The sequence below is a fragment of the Chamaea fasciata genome, unplaced genomic scaffold (assembly GCF_029207755.1).
Source record: "Chamaea fasciata isolate MVZ Bird 193981 ecotype frontalis unplaced genomic scaffold, bChaFas1.0.hap1 SCAF_16, whole genome shotgun sequence".
NCBI classification, from domain to species: Eukaryota; Metazoa; Chordata; class Aves; order Passeriformes; family Sylviidae; genus Chamaea; species Chamaea fasciata.
Genome location: NW_027094101.1, coordinates 8,567,202 through 8,590,324, shown reverse-complemented (window position 1 = coordinate 8,590,324; position 23,123 = coordinate 8,567,202). Strand labels below are relative to the sequence as shown.

At 54.4% G+C, this 23,123-nt stretch overlaps 1 protein-coding gene across 2 annotated transcripts in view; it reads right to left on the bottom strand.

The window, feature by feature from the left end:
* Window positions 1-21,265, bottom strand: part of RAI1 (retinoic acid induced 1) — a 74,590-nt gene extending 53,325 nt beyond the window's left edge. Inside the window, exon 1 of one of the 2 annotated variants that reach the window (XM_066198389.1) lies at window positions 21,155-21,265. The gene's annotated coding sequence lies outside the window, so the exon portion shown is untranslated. Of the gene's footprint in view, window positions 1-8,960; window positions 9,365-21,154 lie in introns of those variants that run through there. The other variant, XM_066198391.1, reaches the window with a different exon arrangement.
* Window positions 21,266-23,123: the final 1,858 nt, after the last annotated feature.

Below are 23,123 nucleotides of genomic sequence, written 5' to 3'. Positions count from 1 at the left end.
AGGGGCGGAAGCTTTAAAATCACTGTAGTAAGCAGGGGAGGGATGAGGAAAGGAAAGGAAAAGTATTATCGGATGGGAATGTGGCTTTTCCACTCCCCCTTGCCAAGAGGAGCCCTCAGTATCCAAGGATGCACCGAAAAGGATTGCTGGGCCACAGGGTGCAGTGAGAGTTGCCACGAATTGCTGGGAGAGGGAAAAGAATAAATAGGAACCACCTTAAGGGAGGGGAGCCACCAGCAGAACAGTTAAAATGACTAAATACTTTCCCAATATCACTCCTCCACGTAAGCATTGCTGTAATTGCCCTTGGGATGTTGCACAACGGCGAAAGGGAGGGGCAGGTGCTGGCAGGGAGGGAGTGAAGCCGTGCAAACCTCCAAATCTCCATCCCAGGCGCTGCTGTCATCGAGGAGAGACGCTCAGGATGTCTCTGCCACCTCGGGCCCCGCTGCTGGATTTATCCCCCGAGGGGCCATTCCTCACACTAGCTAGAGGATTCCCGGGAGGACTCACTCCTCATGCCTCTGAGACACAGCGGGCTGCCCCAGGGAGCAAGAGCAAAAGACGAGGAGGAACAGAGCCCACGCTGCACTGTGTGGCACAAAAAAAAAAAAAAAAAAAGAAGAAGAGAGAGAGAGAGAGAGATAGATATAAGGGCTTCATTCAAGCGCTCTCTCTCTCTGGAAGTCTCACGCAGAGCAGCTGGTCTTTAAGACTGTTGCAAGCACGCCATGCAAGCACAGAGCCCTTCCATTCCTGGGTGCTTTCATTAGTGACACTCAGACAGGGGCAGCCACTCGACCCCCATGAGAAGGGAAAAGGCTGACTCATTCTTCCAGCAACGCTTGAGAGCAGGACACGGTGCTCGTGCTCTGTAGCAGCAGCGTGGGTCCTCTCCTGCTTCCTAAGCCAGATCACCGGATCTGGGCTCGGATGCCACACACACACACACACACCAGCTAATCCGCAGATGTGCTGGGTCCCTGGATAGAGCATCCGCAGCCTTTGCTTCCAAAAGCTGCCCGCTGATGCCCGAGTCGAAAGGGAAACCTCTGAGAGATGCAGTCCTGAGGTTTAAAACATCTGTGGGCCATCAGCCATTAAATGGGATGCTATGCTGGTTTGCTGCTCTCGGGTCTCACGCCAGGTTCATCGCCGTGCCGGCTGGGTACCGTCCAGCAATGCATTAAGTGATGTGACTATTTCTGTTCTCATCACATGTTTGCTTTCATCCTCTCCAGGGTGTGTGTGGGGGGGAAAAAAAAACCACTCATGCATTATGGAGTGTCATATTTTGGTAAGGCTTCTTGTTTCTCTGCGTAACACCGGGCTCTTGGCAGAGGAGATGGGGATTTTGTTTTCCTAATATCCATGTACTCAGGTATTTCTGTTAGAGGAGGCAAAGTCAAAGAAATGCTCATCAAATATCCAGGAGTGCACAGTGCTGACATCCGCACCTCGCTACTATATGGCCTTTCATTAGCATTACCTAAATGTACGACCGTACAAAGAGCAGATTTCCTTAGCAACAGGGCTGCCTTCATATTTCCTCCCCACTACCCCCTGCCCTTAGAAGAAAAATGACTTCAGCTCTTTCTCTGAGCCCTGCTCTGCTCTGCAGCAGTGCTCTACGCCGCTGCCAGGCTTTGCTATATGCTGCATCTGGGACGCCTGCCTCTCCACGCTGGGATCCACGAGCCATAAAGCAACCTCTTGACTTAGCTCTTCTGTACAGCCACAATAAAACTCCTCTTTTCCTAACGGAGCATATGCAAAACAGCCTTGTAACGGCAGAGGGGGGATCCTCTCCTCCAGATGACTTACAGCTCCCATCGCTGAGGGAGGATGTCCAGCATGCTCGGCAGAGCCGGCATTGCTGGCTGGCGACTCCCTTTGCTCCCTGCCACCTGGCTGGAAGGTGACAACTGCCCTCGTCCCCAAATGGCACTGTAAGCCACCTTTGCCTTGGGCAGGGAGCTGCCAACCCCTCCTCTCCCCGGATCTGGGCCAGGAAGACGGAACACTTCATCCTCCGCGCTCTCCCCCGGTGCCACAGCCTGGTGCGCTGGGCTATTTTAAGAGCTCGTCTGGGAGACTGGCACACGCACCGCGCTGCCGGGAACTCCCTGCTTCTGTTTCAAAAAAGCTGGAGGCTGGGAGCCTGCTGGGACTCACCCCTGTGATTCCCAAGGTCTGACCCTCCTCTCGCTGGGACTGGCGCAACGCTGCTGAGTCAAACGGAATTAGTCCCAATTAGCGCCGGTGAAACGGGAGGAGAATCGTGCTCTCCCCGGCATTTCAACCCCCCCAGCCGCAGGCTGGGACCACTGAGCCTCCCCCTGCAGCCATGCCCTTGCTCTTCATCTCCCTGCTATCCAACCTGCTCGTTCTGTGTCGCCATACCCTGCCTTTTCCACATGGATACTCTCTCCCTTTTCCCATTATGATAGGGTCTTTGATTGCACGATCGCATAACTATAATGAGACAAATATTTATTTTGCAGATATGGGTTAATCAGACTGAAGGTATAGAAATATTTCATGCGCTAATCAGAGTACCTTCAGCAATCAGTATAGTAAATAACTCAGGTAAATTAACATAGGAGAGTTCCCTTATCAGGTTTTAGTCTAAGATATATGTGCATTAAGGACTAATTTGCTCTCCCCCCTCAGATTTGGGCTGGAGCCCAAGATGAGGTTGAGACCAAGGTTCCCTCCCATCAGCTTTCACAGGAGCTGTGCAGGCTTTGCTCCCGGCAGGATCAGACGCCAGGATGAATATTCAGCAGCTTAAATGCCTTTGTTTTCTGTGCTCTGCACCTTTAAATTTCCAAGGGCTCTGCTGTTTTCAGCTCAGACAGCCTTTTTGCATTCAGTTCGCTGCAAGCTGACACAGAAGACACGATGGAGCAGGTTGTGTCTCCTGCTCTGAGCCCTTCACGCCACTCTGGCAGCGTTCAGGGGCCATATTAAGAGCTGCGAGTAATTAGTGAATTCCTCCTGCCCCAGTGCAGCGCAGAGCAGCCGTACCAAGCATCTCCTGGCAGGCTGGCAGTGACCAGAGGGCGTACGTGGTGCCAAGAGCATAGGTGGCAGTGGGGACACTGACCTCCGTGCAGGTCCAGAGCTGCCAAGAACAGGATGAGCCAAGTGAGAGCCCAAGGAGGGCTTCTGGGTTCAAGACGGCACCCCCCCAAGCTCCTGCAAATTAGCAGTCCCAGGAGACACCTCATAGAATCATTAAGGTTGGAAAAGGCCATCAAGGGCTGCCCAGACTCCTTGGGCTCAGTGCCCCTCACCCCAGTGTCCCCAAACGAGGAGTGGCTGTGCTCCCCCACCCCAAGGCAGCTCCTACAACTGCATTTTTCCTGCTTTGCTCTGAAAAAGCTCCCGCAGAGGAAACACAGAGGATCTGCCATTGCCTCTGTCATGTTTTGGGATCCCAGAGAACAAAAAGCACCGGAGGAATGGCAGGCATTATAGTAACGATGGTGACAAATTTAATTAGAGCAGGAAGCTCTGGAGTGGATTTCAAATGGCAACACGGCATTTTGTGTGAAAGCATTGCCTCTCTCCCCCTCCCCGCTCCCTCCCTGCCTCCACCACGCGGCTCCATCCAAACCCACCCCACCCTGCGGGATGCATCCCTCTAATTTTCCCACATGTTGTCCCCTTCATCCTTTCCCCCCCCCTCCGCTACACTCCTGAACCAACACATTCCCGCGGTCTGGAAAATGCAACCGTAGAGCAATTCAATAATACAGCAGCCAGATGTGCAACAGTATATCCAACATGTCATTCAAAGGAGCCCTTCAGTGGAGCCGAGACATGCTATCCCGCAATCTTAACTAATACATCCTGAGGCCCTGGAGGAGTTGATGGATGTATACAATTCCCTTTCCTACAGCTGTGGTCCCTTTTAGAGGGGGCATCCAGACTCAACAATAGCCCTGCTGTTGCTTTCAAGACAGAACCTCTTCAGACAAACCGGGCTTAATCCTGACCCCGGTTACGCCCGCCCGGGCTCTGCTGAGGTCGGTGGGGTTTGGGAGCCGAGGGCTGGGAGCAGGATCCAGCCTCATGGAGACGCTGTCTGCCGTTTCACCTTGTGCCACAGGCTCTGAGAAACCTTGGTAACTGGTTGGAATATAACCACCTTGGGGAAAAGGCAAGCGGAGAGGAGCAGGTAATAAGATTTCTAACTGGTGCTGGTAGAAAGAAGGAAGTAATATAACAGTTTAATTAATCTATGCCTATTAGCGTTATTAAAGAAAACAGGGAGCTATTGGAGATTTACCTCGGAGAATATCATCAAATGGGGACCTTCTGCAGGGAATTTTATGTCTCTGTGCCCAATTTATAACCAGCACGGAGGTGTGGTGTTAGTGACAGCCAGTGCTGAAATGTCACAGTGCTTAGAAGTCATTAGCTGGGGACACAAGGAGAGAGAAAGAGAGGATGGAGGAGGGGACAAGGGAGAAATGGGAAAGGAAGGAAAAGGAATTAATTTAATTAAAAATATCTTTAGAGCCTGTCTCTTGATTTGTGTGGTTTTGGGGCTTGGCAGAGCTGCTGAGAACGGTGTGGAAGGAAAATCAAGGTTGCTGGGGCTTTTTGAAGCTGATAAAAAAAAATAAGCACACTTTTCATGTTCAGGAAGATAAATCCCCATTTTCTCAGTCTCAAGACAATCCAGTTATTTACTGACAGTTTTACTGTGAAATAAAAAGGGCTTTAAGCTTCTTTCTACTTGATGTCTCCATAGCCTGAATATTATTAGATCCCAGCCTGGTGCAGCTGGAGTTTTGGTTAATAAATTTAACGTCATTAGACAGAAAAGCCTTCGACTGAATGTTGCAATTCTTCCCCCCCCCCCCCCTTTTTTTTTTTGCCGTTGCAGTCAGACTGTATGTAGGTGGTAAGAATCAAAAGAAAGGAAGTACGCTTGGCAAATAGGAGAGTGCTAAAAAAAGGTTTTGCTCAGGCTGGGGGTTCAGTGCGAGGGTGTTTCGCCCACAGACGAGGCAAGGCTGAAACCCACCCCCCCCCGCAGGGGATGCACCCTGACGTGGCGCCGGTTTCGCAGCATCTCTCACGAGAGCAAAACACTCCTGATTTCACAGTGATGGCGTGTCTCAGGGTGCCTGTCCCACTCAGAGGGGTGACGCTGTGGGTGGCCATGCCGCTGCCACCGCGGCGAGGTCTCAGGTAGCCCCTGGCAGCAGCAAGACCACGATGCTCAGGGGAGCCACCACCATGGAGCTGTGCTCAGGGTGGCTTTTCTGAGAAGAGTCTGCCTTTCCACCCAAAATCGAAGCCATTGCAAGGCCAAGTGATGGCACAGCAAAATGTCTTGGTGGGACAATGGGGGAACAGCCAGCTTGGAGTGGGCACAGGGAGGGCAGATGGTGGTGGAGCTGCTTGTTCTCGTGGCGAGCCAGGCAGCTGCGGCCCCTCAGAGCAGGGCTAGCTCACATGGAGGGAGAGCTCCCACCAAAATCCAGGCAGGTCCCTGCCCTCCCTCTCAAAGTCGCCTCCATCTCGTGCCTCCCCTTGCCATCCCCTCTCTCCTCAGCTGCTGAGCCATGGCCGAGCCTTCTGCCACCACGAAATGTGTCCAGCGGGAGAAAGACACTGAGGAAAACACCACAGCATTCCAACTCCCCACCACACACCTCACCTGCCTCTTCCCCAGCTCCTGCCCTGCTGTCTTCCCACCACATGGCCAGGCCTTCCCTCTCTGCTGAGCCTGAAACATGGTGGGCAAGGGGGGATGCTTCCTTTGGGGGGGCTGGTGCCGGCGTGTTGGCTAAAAACACGTCCCACACGCCGGGTCTCTAACCCCAAAACAGGTGTTGTGGGCACCAAGAGGACACTTCTACGGTGGAAGTGGGACGCTGAGTGACCCCCTCACCCGGCAGCTCCACCATGGGCTTCACTCCAGGAGAAACAATCTCTAAGTCCTTTTAGAAAATAAACAGTGGTGGCTGGAAGGAGAGGAGCAGGAGAGGGGTATCGGGAGATAGCGAGGGGCCGGGGCTGGGCAGGGATGGCTGTGGAGCTGGGGTGCCGGGACAGGAAGGAAGTGGTTGTTGTGGGAGTAACGTCAGGAAGAGCCTCGGCTGGGGCCCGGGCGGGCAGGGAGAGGGGAGAGCTGAGAGTTCACGGGACGGCTACGGGGAGGAAGCGCCCGAGGGAGACCAGCCAAGGGAAGAGTCCAGTGTGGGGACAGGGAGGGGTCTGGTGTGGGGACAGGGAATGATCCGGTGTGGGGACAGGGAAGGGTCTGGTGTGGGGACAGGGAATGATCCGGTGTGGGGATGGGGAAGAGTCTGGTGAGAGCCCAGTGTGGGGGCAGGAAAGGGTCAGGTGTGAGGATGGGGAAGAGTCCATTGTGGGGACGGTGAAGGGTCCAGTGAGGGGACAGGTAATGATCTGGTGAGGAGACAGAGAATGGTCCAGTGTGGAAATGGGGAAGGGTCCAGTGTGGCAATGGGAAGGGGTCTGGTGTGCAAATGGTAAAGGGTCCAGTGTGGGGACAGAGAATGGTCTGGTGAGGCGACAGAGAATGGTCCAGTGTGGGGATGGGGAAGGGTCTGGTGTGGGGACAGCGAAGAGCACAATGTGGGGATGGGGAAGATGTGAGCATCCACTTGGGCAGGGGTGTGCTGGGAGACACTTATCCTGGGAAAACAAAACCAACCCCAAAATCCTGCTGGATTCAGTTCACCCCCCTCCCAAAGCAATTTCAAGAAAGGTTGCTTTATTTTTTTTTAAATCCCCCTCTGGTGAATAAAAGCACAACAAACAACCCCAAGCAGCGAGGCTGGGTGAAGAGCAGCAGATGGCTGGCGATAACAGGTACCTTCATACCTGTGCACCTGTAATCCACAGCCTTCCCACTTGAAGCTCCCATCCGTGGGTCTCGCCAGCCCAGCAATCCCAGCCCAGCTAGGGGATATGGGAGTGCAGACAGCAGCGAGCTGCTTTAGGGAAATCCAGTTTGGAGCCAAGTCAATGCATGCAGAGTCATTAATCTAGGTCTGGTGCCAATAGGGATGGCTTTGCATTAGCTGGGCCCCTTTGTAGTTCAGACAATCAGTTGCATTCAACCAGCGCAAGATAACGCTGCAGAAAGCTGAGACCATTGCAGCTCATTCCTCCTGTAAGGGGCGGGGGGAGAGGATTTACAGGCAAAATAGCATTGCATTAATGGGACTGCTCAGTATTCTGCACAGACGCTGGCGGATAATGTCTTTGCAAACTAACTGCAATAAATTAATTAAATTAATCTACTATGCCGTGCTTGTCCCCACCCAACATCAAATTCAAGGATGATCAGGGCTTGCCTTATCCTCCATAGCCTACGAAAGAATCTGATCTCACTTGCTCTAGAGTTTCTGAGGCACTGAATTGCAAAGTACCACCTGCCTCACTAAACTAATCACCAGCCTGGTGGTTTAGATCACATCAGTTTTACATGTAATTAAGACTGTCCAGGAGGGCATGCAGCTGCTTACATGGTCGTTCCCTCTTATACAGCAACGTGCCTCCTGCTCAGATAGGTGCAATTAAACAAGCCTGTTCACAGTCATTAAGCATTAATGCACCTCATTAGCATAAGAACTGGAAGAAGCTTTGATGCAGGGAACCCCGCAGGAGAAGGAGATAGAGAGAGATGTACATACAGACAGGAAGGCGAAGGGCTGGGCCACCACCTTCTCGTGGCCCCGACCAACCATTCCAGCTCCATTTCTCCAAAGCAATGAGCCATGCCGTGCCCTCCTCCCCAGAAATGGGTCTGGGTTATCTTTCTCTCCCCCTCCCCCTCTTTCTAAATTATGCTGGTGGAAAAAAAAAACAAAAACCAAAAAACAAAACAAAACAAAAAAAACCCACACCAAACTGTTGGGATATTAACCTAGCGAATCCATTAATAAGCTGAACTCTCTGTTGGCTTTGACACAGCACACTAAAGCTTTAAAGAGACAGGGCCCCAGACACTGGAGATAGGGGCAGAGACAACAGCGCTAACAAAGAGCCACTGTTGCCACGGCCGTGGCCATCTCGGGTAGGTCCAGCTGTCTTTGGTGTTCTGTTTTCCAGACACAAAGAGCAGACTGAACCGTTTTGGTCTGAATGGCTTTCATTTGATGGTAGAGAAAATGAGAGGGAAGAAAGAAGCTAAGTAAAGTGTCCAGGAGAGAGAGAGAAAAAAAAGAATTTAAAAAAAAAAAAAAAAGACAGGAGAGGGAAAAAAGAGCATGGTGTGCTGCAGGTCTCCAGTGAGAAAGGCTGCATCTCCCCCCGAGCACAAAATGGGGCTGTCTCAGGGAGCAAAGGGAAGGCGACAGGATGGAAGTGAGGATCTGTGGGCAAGCAGGATGCACACTCCAGGACAGCCAGGATGGATGCTGCCTGTGTCTCACCTGCTTGCCCAACGCTTTGCACAGCAGTGTACACAGCACTGCCAGACCACAGACTGCAAACAGCTTGTCTAGCTGGGTTTTAATCTCAAGGGAACAACCTGTGTTTGTACAGTCCCTGGCCCCTCTGGGCTCAGAGCCCGTTAGGAGCCTCTAGCCTGGACCAGGCGCGTTATCACGCAGAGCCTCAGCCAGCTTCACTGTCACCATGGCAAGAAATGGGCTCGCACGAGGACGTGAATCAGCTGGAAAAAGTGAATCTCCAAGTGAAATGTCTTCAAGGAACCACCACATGCTACCATGGAGCTGCTCCAAACCCACACCTCAGCCCAAACCGTATCCCAAGGAACAAATAACCCTTCTGCTGCAGCCTCAAGATGCCCACGCCATGACCCTGCATCTCTACCAGAGGCCAAACCTGCATCCCATAAGCTTGAAAAACAGGCCTGAAACGTCCATTCCAGGTTCCCCTATTATAAAGCACAGCTCTGAATGCCAGAAATGGAAGCTGAGACCGGATAAATCAGTACCTACCCACTGGAGAGCCACACAGGCTCGTCCCTACAATGCGCTCTCTGGCCTCCATCTAGTCCAGCTCGTAAGTGATAAAAGCGTCCACGACTGCAGCTCTCATCTGGGAAGAAGAACAAACAACCCAAGTAGATCTCACCACTGGGAAATGGTTTCTAAGGGTCTCCAGAGATATCCTCTTTCCTACGCTCATTCCATTAGTGCTGTGCATGCTCCATTGTCCCAGTCTCTCCCTCCTTAGTGGTTACATCCTACAAACACAAACAGATTTCGAATCCCCCATAGCTCTTTGGCCCATGATGATAATAATTTTCCCTCCTTGAGCACCTTTTATCTAGAGATCTGGAAGCATCTCTCTGGCATTAATAGCTATTAGCTTCTCCACCATTGTGCAACATAGGGTGAGCACGGTTACATCTCACAGCTGAGGGGAACTCGGGCACATCACAATTAGGAATTCACTCCTGCCAAGTGGTGCATCCTCTTGTGCCCTATCGGTGGCACAGGGATGGTGGTGCTTGGTCCCTGGATGAATCTGGCTAAATCCTAAAAGATTTGCCAATAGCGTCAGCAAGAGGAAGACATCCCAGGTTTGTGCCTGAGTCACCAAACCCTCTGTTTTCCCTTCTGTGCCTAGAGAAGTCAACGGAAAGTCTCCCATGGATGGTAATGGGAAATTCAGGCTTTTTGAGTCAGTAAACAGCGTTTTTTCGAGGTGGGGGGGAGGTTTGGGCAAAGAGGCTTTTACTGCACAGTCATTTTGATAAACCAAGGAGCCAAGCTTTTACCCAGCAACAGGCTGGGAGAATGACTGATGGAGACCATGACCCCAGTGAACCACAGCCTTGCTCCCTCAGTCCCTTCCCATTTGCCTTTTGTGATTACAATTAGTAGTGGGGGCTGGCAGGTGGGGGAAAAATGAAATAAAATAAACTAGAAGCCCCCCCCTGCCCCGCTGCCAGCCCCTCATTGTCTGCAAAGGCTGGCTGGGGCTCTGCACACTGCAGTCCTCTGCCCATTGTACTGCTGAGAACATGCGAACAGACGCTCTCGGGCGATGGGTTTTATTGAACGCAACTTCAATGGCAAATGGAGGGGGGGGGGGCAGGAAAAAAAAAAAAAGCCTTGAAAATCCATGCCAAAAAAAAGAGGTGGGGAGGGTGTTTTTTAATGCAATCAATGGCTCCTTCCTATAACTCTGCCTGTTGTGAGGAAATTTCTTTCCAGTAGCAGCCAGCAGCAGTCCCAAGGCTGTGACATTGCTGTAACGCTTGGAGCTCAGCTCTCTATCTCTGGCAGCAGCCCCGTCTTTTTGTCATTATTGGCTGTGATTGCAGGGGGTGCACGCCAGCTCGCCGAGCGCTGAGATATTGCTGCCTTCCCCTCCCTCTGGACAACCTGCCCTCGGAGAGGAGTTTGGGGAGGGGATGAGGGTGAAACAGGGAGCTGAATTCTCTCTGCCTCCCCTGAGTACGCTCTGATCCAAGCCCACATGGATAGGTAGAGGTCCCCAAGGCCCTTTTCGGAAAGCTCATTAGGAAAGTAGTGACAGATGCATTAGCTATTAAAAAAAGGCGGGGGGAGAAGCTATCATAGAACTTTAAAAAAAAGCAGCAGCAGCCACCCGACAGTTTTATTGCTGTCAGATCCTTTTTTTTTTTTTTTTTTTGTGGGCACGTTGCAAAGCAGGAGAGGTTTGGGTAAATATCTGACGCATGCACGCACTTCCCATGCTCTGGGCTGTCTGTCAATAATCCAGTCGGGGTATTTCTCACACCCTCAGGAGGCAGCTGCCAGCTCTGCCCATTGCCACTGCAGCTACTCACCCTTCCTATCCACCCCCAGCACCTCCTGGAGAGGAGATTTTGGAACAGGCATGTCTGGCTGCATGCAAAGCTGCGGGAAGAACCTGCCAGAATGCCACAGGGGGTGAAAAAAAAAGGGCGTCAGCTGCTGCCATCTCCGACTCTGAGCTGCAGCCTGGGGAGGACAGGTCTTGGCATGAGATGTTCCCTCCTGATCTAAGCAGAGGCTGCTGAGATGGAGATTGAGTCCTGCATGCCGGGGCCTGCTGTCCGTGCAAACTCCAGCACTGCTCTCCATGAAAGGACAGAACAGGTCACACTGTGCAACTGCACTGGACACTCAGGCCTCTGTCCATATCCCCACACCCCACACCACAGCCCAAAACCTGTGGGGACAGGTGTACACACATCAGTGGGAGGAGCTGCTTCCCTGCACCCAGGAGGAGTGACACATCTGGCAGCAGCTGGAAGCCACAAAGCCCCACGTAGGGACCAGGAATGAGGAAGGTGGGAAATGCTGGGTACTGGATGAAAATGCTCTGGATGCAAGTCTGGGCTGGCGAGCTGTGGTGGGCAGAGGGGCAGATAACGGGGAGGATGAGGCAGGATGATGGCATGGGTTTCGTCCCTCCCCATCCTATGAACCAAAAAGGCCACCACAGCTCTTACACCTGCGTGAAGAGCAGAGCCCAGGTAGTAACAGAAGAACAACAGATGTTGCACCTGCATGACGGCTCCCGAACGGCGCCAGACGAGCTGGAATTCACATCTGAGCCACAACGACAAAGCTGTTCCCTCAGACAGCAGTGGGAAGGGGGATCAAAACACCACTTCCACAGACAAGCTCCCAGCACTGGGTCCTGCCTCCACACACCGCATTTTCCGTGGACCATCTCATCACTGTGACACAATCAAGCCAAACATGTCCCCTCCAAGACCTCAGCATCCCTCAAAAAGGGGGCACAGCTATTTCAAAAGGAACTGAGGGGGTACCAGAGGCAGCCATCAGTCTGTGCTTCCCAACCTCACCTCCTGCCACCTCCCAACCACAGTCAGGAGGCAGAAAAAGGCAGAAACCTTACTGGAGGAAAACAGCAGCAGCAGCAACCGTCCCCCTCGGTCGGGTTTTAAATGGCTCTCAGATCCCTTCAAACAAATCTAAATGCACCGATCCTATTGTGTGCATAAATCTTTGCACCGGGGCCTGCACGCCTCCACACTATTGATAAAGAGAAACGAGTCTTAAATATTTAATGAGCGAATAAACCCGTTAAGAGGATATGATTAACTGCACGCCACGGCTCTGCATTTAAGGTGTCCCTGCTGTACCTTTAGAGGGGTTTTATTTTTAAGGGAAATCGGCAGCAGCAGCTGGTGGAAGCGAGCAGCCGGGCTGTGCGGGTGCTGCACGGACGGGAACGCCGGCACAACGCTCCACTCCGGAGGCATAAATATGCCACGGGAGCCCTGGATGTTCAGGGGGGCTGGGGGGGCTCTATTGACTCAGCCCCACGGCAGGGAGGGCAGAAAACGGAGGCAAGGAGGTTTGAGGTTTTAGGCGAGGTGGCAGGAGCCAGGCTGTCGGTTAGAGGAGACACGTGAACTCTGCACCTTTCCGTCTCGCCTGGCAAGCGAGGGGGCTGCAGGGGGGATCAGGAGACCTTGGAGCTATTTCCAGCTCAACCACGGAGCTGGAGTGTGACCTTGGGCAAGTCACTTACGGTCACCCTCTGCCTGGAGTCGAGCTCTGTGCGAGGCAACTGGAGTCTTGCCTGCTGAGGGTGCAGATCAAGGCAGTGTGGGATGCCAGGATGGTTGAATCTTCCTTTCCTCCACCTCCACCGAGCTGGCAGCAGCCTCAGCACGGGGCTGGAGCACTGAGGGCCAGGGTACAACACACCAGCCAGCCCACAGGATGTTTCTCAGGCACACAGAGAGCAGCTGATGGAAGATTTTATGAAACCAAGTGCTATAAATGTCCCCTCGCTATGTGACTTTTTATGTTTCTAAATTATTTTGATCAGTACTTTTACCAGAGTGAGGTGAATAATACACAACAAACCACCGTGAATCATCACTCCAGTTTTTAGATATGTTAAATTTAGCTGTTTAGGTGCCACCTTTTTGTTTATATTCTCCAAGCGTTTCTTGCCAACAAGTTACCGGCAGGGATTTTTGGCCAGGAAAGGGAAGGGGAAAAAAAAAAAGTGAGACAGACTGTTAATTTCTGTTAATTTTAAGCATCAACAAAAGATATTGGAAGAAAGTGAATTTCAGGTTCTTAATTGCAACAGTTTCCCTTCCCAAACCTCAAGTCTAAAAATTAAGCCTGCCCAATCGGGAAGCCAAAACCCATCATGTGACATGAGATCCCAATTAAAACAACTCTCATTCTTGAGACCAAGTATTCACAAAAGAGCAAAGACCGCGAATTATTTGCAGAAATTATCTGGAGAACAATTTTGAATAATGAATACGATAGGGGAAATCGCAGTCACTCGGAATACTTAATGCAACTACAAGAGAAAAAAAAAATTACCAACAATTTGCGAACAGAAAAGAGGTGAAACGTGTGGAATAGATCATTTAGCACAGTCCTGCCACCACCAGTGACTATTCCAAATGACCAGGGCCCCTGCCTGGCTGTAAATGCTGCAGGAATTAGCGAGAGAGAGGCTGATGGACAGATGGAAGTCATGCTTGGAGATACACCTAATCAAAGAGGCTGCGCCATCACAGCCAACACGCCTGTGACCTGGTAAAATCAGGGTGAAATAACTCGGCAAACAGGATGTTCAAAGCAGCCCCGGGCAGGAGGAAGGGATGCTCCAGGTGACGCAGCCGAGCGGAGAGCAGCTGGAGAGGAAGAGGAGCCCTGACACATGCTGGCCAAATCCCAAGAGGCACAAGCACAGAGGAACACCAAAGGACGAGCTTCTGTGTGATTGTGGCTGGTGGAAGGGGTGGGAGATGCCCAGGGAAAGGAGAGGTTCCAGGTAGGTCTGGATCAAACGCGAGTGGATGCTGCATCACCAAATGCTGGCTCTGCCATGGGAAATATCATCCCATCAGCCAGGGACTGTGAGTACACAGGTATCCCTAGGGTCTGAAGCTAAGAGATGGGGCTCCAGCAGAACCCACTCTGCTTCTGCCACCTCCCTTCAAGTGCTGGGCTGAGCCAAGCTGTGGCCTCACACTGAGAGCTGCTCCCATGGCCAGGATCAGAGCACACAGAACCAGAGAAGCAGGAATATGCCAAAAACTGAATGGTCTTTCTTGCCCAGGAGCCAAAATCTGTCTCTTTGTTAGATTTACTTTATCGCAGCACAAGCTTTGCATTTCACCTACCAGCACTGAGCATGGAGGCCAAAACCTCACCACTGCCTGTAGAGTCCAGCTGGGAGGAAGGATCAGAAGGGAGAAGGCAGGGAGAATTTGGGGGGCAGGAGCAGGAAAAGAAGAAGGGGTTTTGAAGGACCTTGGGGGACCACAGCAGGGCATGGAGGAGATGGGGACCTTGCGGGGCCAGGCAAAGTCTGCCCCAATACTGAGTGAGGAAGAGCAGCAAAGGTCTGGTAGAGATGGAGCTTTTTCACATCCCAGCCTGGTCAGCTGACATTTATCAGGATAACAAAAGGATACAGCCTGATCACAAGACAGGCTGACACTGCATCTTCCCCTTCTGGGGAGGAAAGTCAAGAGCAAAAGTTGTAAAAAGTAGTCCAGTCATCTTTTGTATCTTCTCTTTCCTGCAGTTTGACGCGTGCAGGGATACTTCCTCTCCTTTGAAATGAAAGACAAAAGAAAAATGCAGAAAATTCTGCATTTTAGGTGCAGGAATTCAATCAAATTCTTCCAATGGCTTCAATGTTTCAGACCAAATATTCCCCAAAGCTTCTGTGCTGGCAATCTACAAATGTAAAGTCCGGATCTCTTAAATTCCCTTGAATTCAGGATGTTTCTATCAATCGGCAGCAGCATTTCAACAAGCCTGGCTGAGGATGCTCAGCAAAGCCTGGTTGTTATATGCCTGGACTGCGGCAACCAGAGAACCACTCAGGAACTGAGAGACTCATTATTTGTTATTAACTCACCTGGAATCTCTGATTTCTTACATGTTATTTTGCTACTTGGCTGCAGAGTGAAACAGCTCCGCAAAAAATAGAAAAAGGAAAAAGTGAACCACCCACCAGTGGAGGATCATCTTTCCAATGGGCTCTAGTAGGTCACCAGCAACTGCATCAAAAGAGTGTCCTGGGGGCTTCAGTGTTTGCTTCCTGTGCCCCTTTATTTACTGTTGATTCCCTCTGTGGCAGCACTACCAGCCCCTGCAGAGATTGCCCTGTTCCAGCCTCTGCTTTTCCAGGTTCAGGCACTGGGTATTTATTGCATTTGGCTGTTTTCAGAGCGTGGGTGTTTGCTTCACGTCCCCATAGAGCAGAGTCCCCTCGGAAAACTGTTCCAGGCAGGAAACTGCTGCTGCTCCTGGTCAGGGAATCGCATGGGGAAAATCAGTTTCTTTTTCAAAAAATCCTCCAAGTGAGGAGTTTGTTCCGGAGAGATGGAGAACGGAGATTCCCATGGGCTCAGCTCCTGCCTGTCTGACGGATTCCCCCCAGCACCAATTTGGCTGGTGCAGTGGTTGCTGTAATGAATTTTTAGGGATAACAATTTGTTGGGATAATGACTTTAGGTGCACAGGGCACTTCTATGCCCCAGCTCTCCTACAGCATCTGCATGTTACCTTGCTAACCTTGCAGACAGAGAAACTGAGGCACGGGACTGGCTCTGGAGAAGGACCAGGCTCCAGCAGCACCTCCAGTTGCAGCACCTGGGTGCTTCACGGATGCTGTGATATCAGCATCACCTGCAACCTGGCTGAACTTCCCAAGGTCCCCCAACAAGAGATCTCCTGTGTCCCCTCTGTCCCCAGATGAGCTGCCATGAGCTGCTGGCCCTGGTCCCTCTCCTGAGCATCACTTTCTGTCTCTGGCACCCAGCAAGCTTCTCTCCCAATGGCTGGGCTCTGCCCCTGTGATCTTGGGGTGCCACCTTTGCCTGCACCATCCCCAGGAGGGCAGCACAGCAGGGCTGGTGCACATCCACCGTGGCTGGGGACAGCAGGGAGGACAATGACATTTGCTGCAGGAGCCCGACATTGAACCCAGCCAGTCAGAACGGCGGGTGTTTTGCTGGCAAGGGTAGAGGCTCTGCTCTGACACCGTCAGCGAGGGGACAGGAGAGGGAGGGGAAAGGAAAAAAGCCGAAGCAGCAGCCAGACAGCTGCCTCTTCCTCCTCCTCCTTTTGTGCAGAAATGTGGTTTTGTTTGTCAGTCAAACAGATTGTTTTCTCCTTCTTTGCAGGCCAATTGTTTCTGCTCCTGCAAGATAAGGGATTGAAAAGGGCTATATTTTTATGGCACTGAATCTAGGCCCTCTGAATTGGAGGGGAGACATCAAGTGGGAGAGGGATGCCGGTTCAAACCAACACTCCTCTCCCCAGCTCCACTCTCCAATCCCATTTCCACCCCCATTTTCCTTTTTTCTCCTTCCTTCTCCCGCCTGGAGCTGCCTCTCGGCCCTCTCACTATTTAATCTCCGTCTCTCCAGTGGACTCAGGAGGTTTACACAGCTTCATCCTCTTTGCACCATCTGCTGAAAAGAATCCGCCTTTCTTCTGCTGCTCTGTCCAGCGGCTCCTCCCGCCACCCTCCCCCCAAAAATGGGGAAAGCAGAGCCGGTGCCACCGCATGTGACGTCGAGAAGAACAAAACCCAGGAGGGGGTGTTCCCTTTCCTGCAGAGGATTTGCCCAGAAAGCACCTTGGAGAGGCAGACCCCGGAGCGTGGCAGGAGCAGGATGCAGAGATGAGGGAAGAAAATGATCAATAGGAGCAAGCCCAGGCCAGGGTAAGACAGCAGGATCCTCTCCAGGCTCCTGCAGTGGGTTCAAGGAGCCTGTGTCCACTCTTCCTCTTCTTTCCTGTTGAACTCCCCCAAATCCACAGTCCAGATGGGATGCCGTGACTCACAGTGATGGAAACGCTGGAGCGATGACCTCTGAATGACCGCCAGCATCCCCAAGCCAAAGGACCTGGAGAAGGTCCTTGCTCCAGGGACAGCCAGGGCTGGAGCCATCCTCACCCTCGCTGTATCCCAAGCACGAGTCCTTTGCTCCCAGGCGCTGATCACATCACAAACCGAGGACCAGAGGGAGGATTTGCCTCTCCTCCTTGGGGGATGAGAGCCTGGAAGGGGGCAGAGTGGTTCATATCCAACTCATAAGCCTCTCAGAGCTCAGGCTTGAGGACTGAGATTCACTCAATTAATTTTGCTTTGGCAAAAAGTCCATTTTTATTGCTATTTCATGCCTTCAGTATAGATTTTCCCTGCTCGTCTCAAAGGGATAATAAAACCCGACTCGTTCTTTTTATAAAAGTCTCACACTCCCTCTCTCACCAGGCTCTGTGTTCCCCAGCTAGAGATGTAAATTTAAAGGGGAAATGCTGTCATTTAAAACAAAACAAAACCAAAAAAAGCAACTCAGAAAGCCCAGCTTTGAGCATATTCCAGCTCTCGAAACTAGGCCGTGCAACCAAAGCAAAAACCAAGCTGCCACCTTCCCGCGGTGAAGCGGCATTCCCGCAGCAATCCCAACCTCCCACAGGGGAACTGGGGGTGACTGCCAGCCCCAGGAAGCCACTCTCCATCTTGCAGGGCTGGGGGTGGCCCTCTGCTTGCTGGGACGTGTAGTTCTCGCCAGCTGGGTGCTGGTGGGCGCAGGTGGTGAGCGCTGCTCGGAGCGAGCTCTTTGTGCTTGGATGTGACGCTGGAACCCCAGCACCTGCACCTGCCTCCCACCTCCTCCTCCTCCTCCTCCTCCTCCACACCAGGTGAAAGCTTCACTGCTGCTGGCCTCAAGCAGCTGGACCTGTCCTCCTGGGGGAAATCCCAAATCCACGCAATTCCGAGCAGGTGGATTATGAGCGTGTTTTCCAGCAGGCGATGGGACAGGATGGTGGCAGGACAATACACGGGTCTGCCTGCTCCACCCCAGCTGGGATTGCATCCTGCCTGCTCTTCGGAAGGGCTGTAAGCTGTGGAGGATCCCTCTGAGAGGTGAAGAAGGGAAAGGGAAACTAACTGCCTTTCCTCTGCCTTGTGCCCTGCTGCCGTGACCTTCTGGGAGGAATAGGATGTGAGCAGCGGAAGCCAAGTGGAAGTCTTGTCATCAGTGGGTGGCAGCAATCGCCTGGGGACAGGGCGGGGTCCCCAGCACCATCAGGATTTAAGAGCAGGTTAGAGCCAGGTGCGTGCCTGGCAGGGCTGATGAAGCCCAGAGCTAGCACAGACTGAAGCCAGTGCCTCCTGCCTTGGCTGTGTGTCTGATTTGGTGACGTGCATAAATCCACCATCACTGGGACTCTCCTGCCTGAGCAGGAACCAGGAGCAAATCCAAAACAGAGCGAATCCAAAGCAGAGCGAAGCTGCGCGAGGCAAGAGAAGACACACAGGTGCCTGCACTGTGCCAACCTGGCACAGGACCAGACCAGGCCAAGAGGTGACAGCCAAACCCTGCATATCCAAATGTTTCTCCTTCTCCCCATCCTGTACCCTTTTCCTGCCAGGCTGCCTGCACGCCCTGGCTGCCAGGAACTCGGGGCCCTGCCTGCATCTGGCAGGGCAGGCAGCGCCCACAGCGAGAGGAAACGCACAGCTCGCATTGCTCCTGCAGGTGTGCCTCCAGCAGACAAAAGTTGTAGGGCAGCTAACAAGGACAGGCAGGAGAGGAAAGACAAGGAAACCCCAGGTGGTATCACATTCCCTGGCTAACTGACGGTCCAGCACCTCCAGGCTCACCTCTGGAGCCCCCAGTGAGGCACACCTCAAAAGTTGTGCCATTTCCTCTGATGGCAGAACAAACGGTCCTTCCCCCTCGTGAGCTGCCAAGCCTGAGGGATGCTACAGAAAAGAATTCTGCACCTCCCCTGTTTCAGGAGAAAATCAGTTGGAGTCCCTAGATTTTCCTGCAGAGCCCTCACAGGACTCGACCCTCCAGGCTGGAAAATCCTTAGTGCGCTCTGACAACCTCTGCAGCTCAGGCAGAGGCAAGCGATGATTAAGACTGGCTGAAATCTCCCAGGACTCTGACATCTGAGAGGCCCCATGCACGGCAGAGAACCACCCCAGGCTGCTCCTTGCAACCTGCAACTCCCCTCACCTTAGCACGGAGCTGAAGGGAGACCAGGGACCCAGCGGGGCCAGGAACCAGGTCACCGCTGCTGGTTTCCAGGCAGCAAAGGTTTGGAAGAGCAGAGGATCATTTAGCAGAGCGACAGTGAAGGTTCAGAGCAGAGCCTTCAAATTACACGCTACAGAGCACTTTTCCTGCCTAAAAGGTCTCTGAAATGACTGTGGCGGCTCTGAAACGAAGCACTCTGTATGCAATTGTTCCCTGGGGCTTGCAGCGGAGACAGAGCCGGGAGAGGAGAGGTGGGTCTGCGGTCCCTGGCACGGGCAGCTCCTCATCAGACGAGGATACACACTTCTTCTGGGCTCCACAGCACAGCACTGCTGCTTCCCTAAATCTCCCTGGTGGTTTCTACCAGTCGTGGTTTTTCTTTTTTTTTTTTTAAATTTTTTTATTTCTCACTTCCTGCCTTGAACTTCACACAGCTCCTGGCCTGGGCTGCAGAGCTGCTACTGAGAGTGTGGGTGCCCCCAGCGCCGTGCACAGACCCACACTGACCCCCACACCACCATCACTCTCGCCACGCCTCGAGGGACACCTCAATCCCATGGGGAACGGGGAGGGAAGAGCACTCAGGGGGAACACGTCCTTTTCTCCATCTCACTTGGCTTCATCCCATCTTTCTCCACTCCATCTCCCTGCAGCTCGAGGTCCATTTTCATCAGGCAGTGACAGCCACCAGGAGAAGCAGTCTCAGCACCGGCGGCCACCACGCACAGCCAGCCTGTGCCTCGCCCGCCGCGGGTCCCCCCACCCTCTGTCACCAGCACACAGGTGACAGCACCCACATCCGCACAGCCACCACGGCGCTGCTCACCCACCTGGGGCACACACACTGCCACCCTGGGAAAGGCAGCTGTGGGGTAGGAGCACTACGCAAAATCCCGGCACACAGCAGGGGAACATGTCTGCACCATCAAGGAGGCTCTGGCGATGCCCAGGAGCTGGGGCAGCAGCTGGAGCTGAGCTTGGAGAGCCCTTGGAAGGTGCTGGCACCACCAGCAATGCCCTCCCTCGGTTGGCACAGGGCCCTAGGAGCACTCTCCCATGCAAAACCCCAACTGTTGGGTTTGTTCCTCCACACCATCACTTTGGGAGGTCACCTGAGGGCAGCCAACACGGGCACCCCACAGGCTGGCAGCCAAGGGGAAAGCGGGCAGGGGCCAGTGGCCACAAGAGCTTTCAGCAAGCCAAAATCTGCTCACATCTAAGGGATGGCATCAGTCTCCACTCAAAGGCAGTGGGGAACAAACATGCACCCCAACAGCACCCCACTCTGATGCCAGTGAGAACCTCCGGCAGGTCTGCAGCCTCAGCCAGGACGCTTCCACCGGCCGGAGAGCCCTCGGGATGCCGACCCCTGGGGCAGCTCAGCACCTCCACTGGGATCCAACCGCCGCGCTCAAGGTGCTGCCCCAGCTGCGCATTTCCAGGGAGAGTGGGAATGGGGACACACACACACACACACGCACGCACATACACACACACAGGAATTTAAATGGAATTTCACAGCTGCAGCAAAAGGGCACAGGAGGGGCTTAGGGCGATCTATCCAAGATGCACCGTGTCCCCGCTCGGCATTTCGGCACCACCGGCCGGGAGCACCGCGGCCACACGCACCCGCGGGACCGGGGGGGCCGGGGAGCCCCTCCGTGACGTCACCGGGCCAGGGACACGCTCGCGTTTTGGGGGGATCGAGGCGGGTTTGGGGGCGGAATTGGGGGGGCCGGAATAGGCTCGGTTTGGAAATACGAGTGCGGTGCGGTGGGAGCGCGGGCGGAAGGGAAGGGAAGGGAAGGGAAGGGAAGGGAAGGGAAGGGAAGGGAAGGGAAGGGAAGGGAAGGGGAAGAGAAGGGGATGTGGCGGCGGGTTCGCGGTGCCGCCGCCGCTCCAGCGGCAGCAAGAGCGCAGCGGGGCCGACGGGAGCCGCGGTTGCAGCCGCAGCTGCGACGCGAAGCCCCGGGGGAGTAACGGGGCGGCGGGCAGGGCCCCCCCCCGCCCCCGGCAGCGCCCCGCTCGCCTGGCCCGTCCTCTCCCCTCGCTTCCCCCGCCGGCCCCTATCACCCGCCGCCCTCCCCGGGCCCTCCCCGGGCTCAGCGGCCCGCCCGGTCCCCCCGGAACCGCGTCCGGAGCCTTGCTTACCTGGCGGGCCGAGCCCCGCTGCCTCTCAGCGGCGGCGCTGGGCGGGGGCGGCCCCGGCGGCCATGCCCGGGCGGCCGCGCCGCTCTCCCGCGCCGTGCGAGCCGCCTCGGCGGTGTCAGCGGGCGGGAGCCCCGCGCGGCGCCGGGAGCGAGGGGAGGGACGGCGGGGGCATGACCGAGCGCCGTCGGAAGTGCACGCGCGCCCGCCGCCTGCCCGCGACCGCGGCGACACCTGCCGGCAGCGCCGCCGGTGGCACCGGGAACGGCGGCGGGGCGGCGGCGGGCGCCGCGCGCACCGGGGGCAGCGGGGCGGGCGCTGGGCAGGGCGCACGGGGCAGCGGGGACAACCGGGAGGGAGCTGGGCAGGGAGCACCGGGCAGCGGGGCACGGCACACGGGGCACCGGGGACAACCGGGCGGGAGCTGGGCAGGGCACACCGGGCAGCGGGGCACGGCACAACTGGGCATGGCACACTGGGAGCCGGGGTACGGCGCACCGAGCACCGGGATGCTCCACACAGGGCAGCGGGTGCTGGGCGCCAGCAGCAGGAACCGTATGGCAACTTCTGAGCTGGGCACCGGGGACCAGGCAGTGGAGGATGGAAGTGGTGTTGGATACGGGGCACCGTAATGGGTGCAGGCACTGGGCATCAGGGAACATTCCCGAGAGAGTGGCACCGGTGTTGGGTGCAGGGAACCCCCCGGGTAGCACCTGCCAGGTGTAGGTACAGGGCACTGGAGGGTGACACAGGTGCTGGGTGCAGGGTATACCACTGGGCAGCATCTAACAGGTGCTGGCACTGGGCAGGATGAGGTCCCTGCAGACACACACCAGACCGTGGGTCCCGGTTTGGAGCTGGGGCTGTCTCTGGGCTTGAATCCACATTTGGATCAGGACTGCACCACGTGTGGGTCTGCACTTGGGTCTGTGTCTGGATTTAGATCAGGGTTTGGAACTGGATTCTTCTGATCCACATCTGGATTTGCATTTGGAGCTGAATTGGGATCCACATCTGGACTTGCCTTTGGAGCTGGATTCTGATCCTCATCTGGATCAGGGTCTGGGACATGCATCTTCCACAAAGGATGGATGCAGCCTTTCCCACCCCCTGCTCTCCGAACATTCTATGGGTGCACAGAGCACCATCACCCCATGAGGTGTTCATCACTGCCCACTTACCCCGCTCTGGGCAGCCTGGGGACCTTCAGGGGGAAGCTGGGGTCTGCAGCAGTGTGACAGGAGCCTTGACCAGGGAGCAGAGGGGAGGGACGAAATGGCAGCGGTCCCGCTGGCCTTGGCTGTGCTCAGCGGTGTGTCTGGGGCTGAACGTGCTCCAAGGAGGAGCCGAGGTCAGGGAGGGAGATGAGTGCAGGAAACATATTAAGCGAGGAAAATTGGCTGCAGCCAGCAGCGCTGCCTGATGTTTGCCTGGGATTTTCCTCTCCATCAGGTATCCGGTGTAAGCCCTCGCTGCTGGGTGGTGGCAGCTTGTTATTCATGAGAATCTTGGATGTGCCACCGGCCACCAGCACCTGCTGTGCACCGAGAGGGGTGGCACCCAGGACCCGTCCGTGCTTGTGTCCCCAGTGCTGACACCCAGCTTTGGCCAAGGCGACGTGCGCAGATATTTTAAGAGGAAGATTCTGTGCTCTCACAGCTTGACTGCTAATTTATAATCCTGTTTTCCTATTAAAATAAAAGCTTCTCTCTTATTCCCGAACGTGAGAGCCAAAGCGGAGCTCTGAGGAAGTGCCCTGTTTGCAGAACACACTGAAACACACAAAGGAAACGAGGCAAAACCAGCGTTTTGCACGTTTTTGAGCCTCATTTTAGCTGGGACTTGGAACAGAAGAAGGGAAATCTTTTCCAGCAGGATGTGCACAGCGGGGGTGTGCGTGGAGCTGCTGGTGTCCCTTTGGAGCAGGGCCACCTGCCTGCCGAGGGACAGCAGCCGCTGCCGGTGCTTGTTT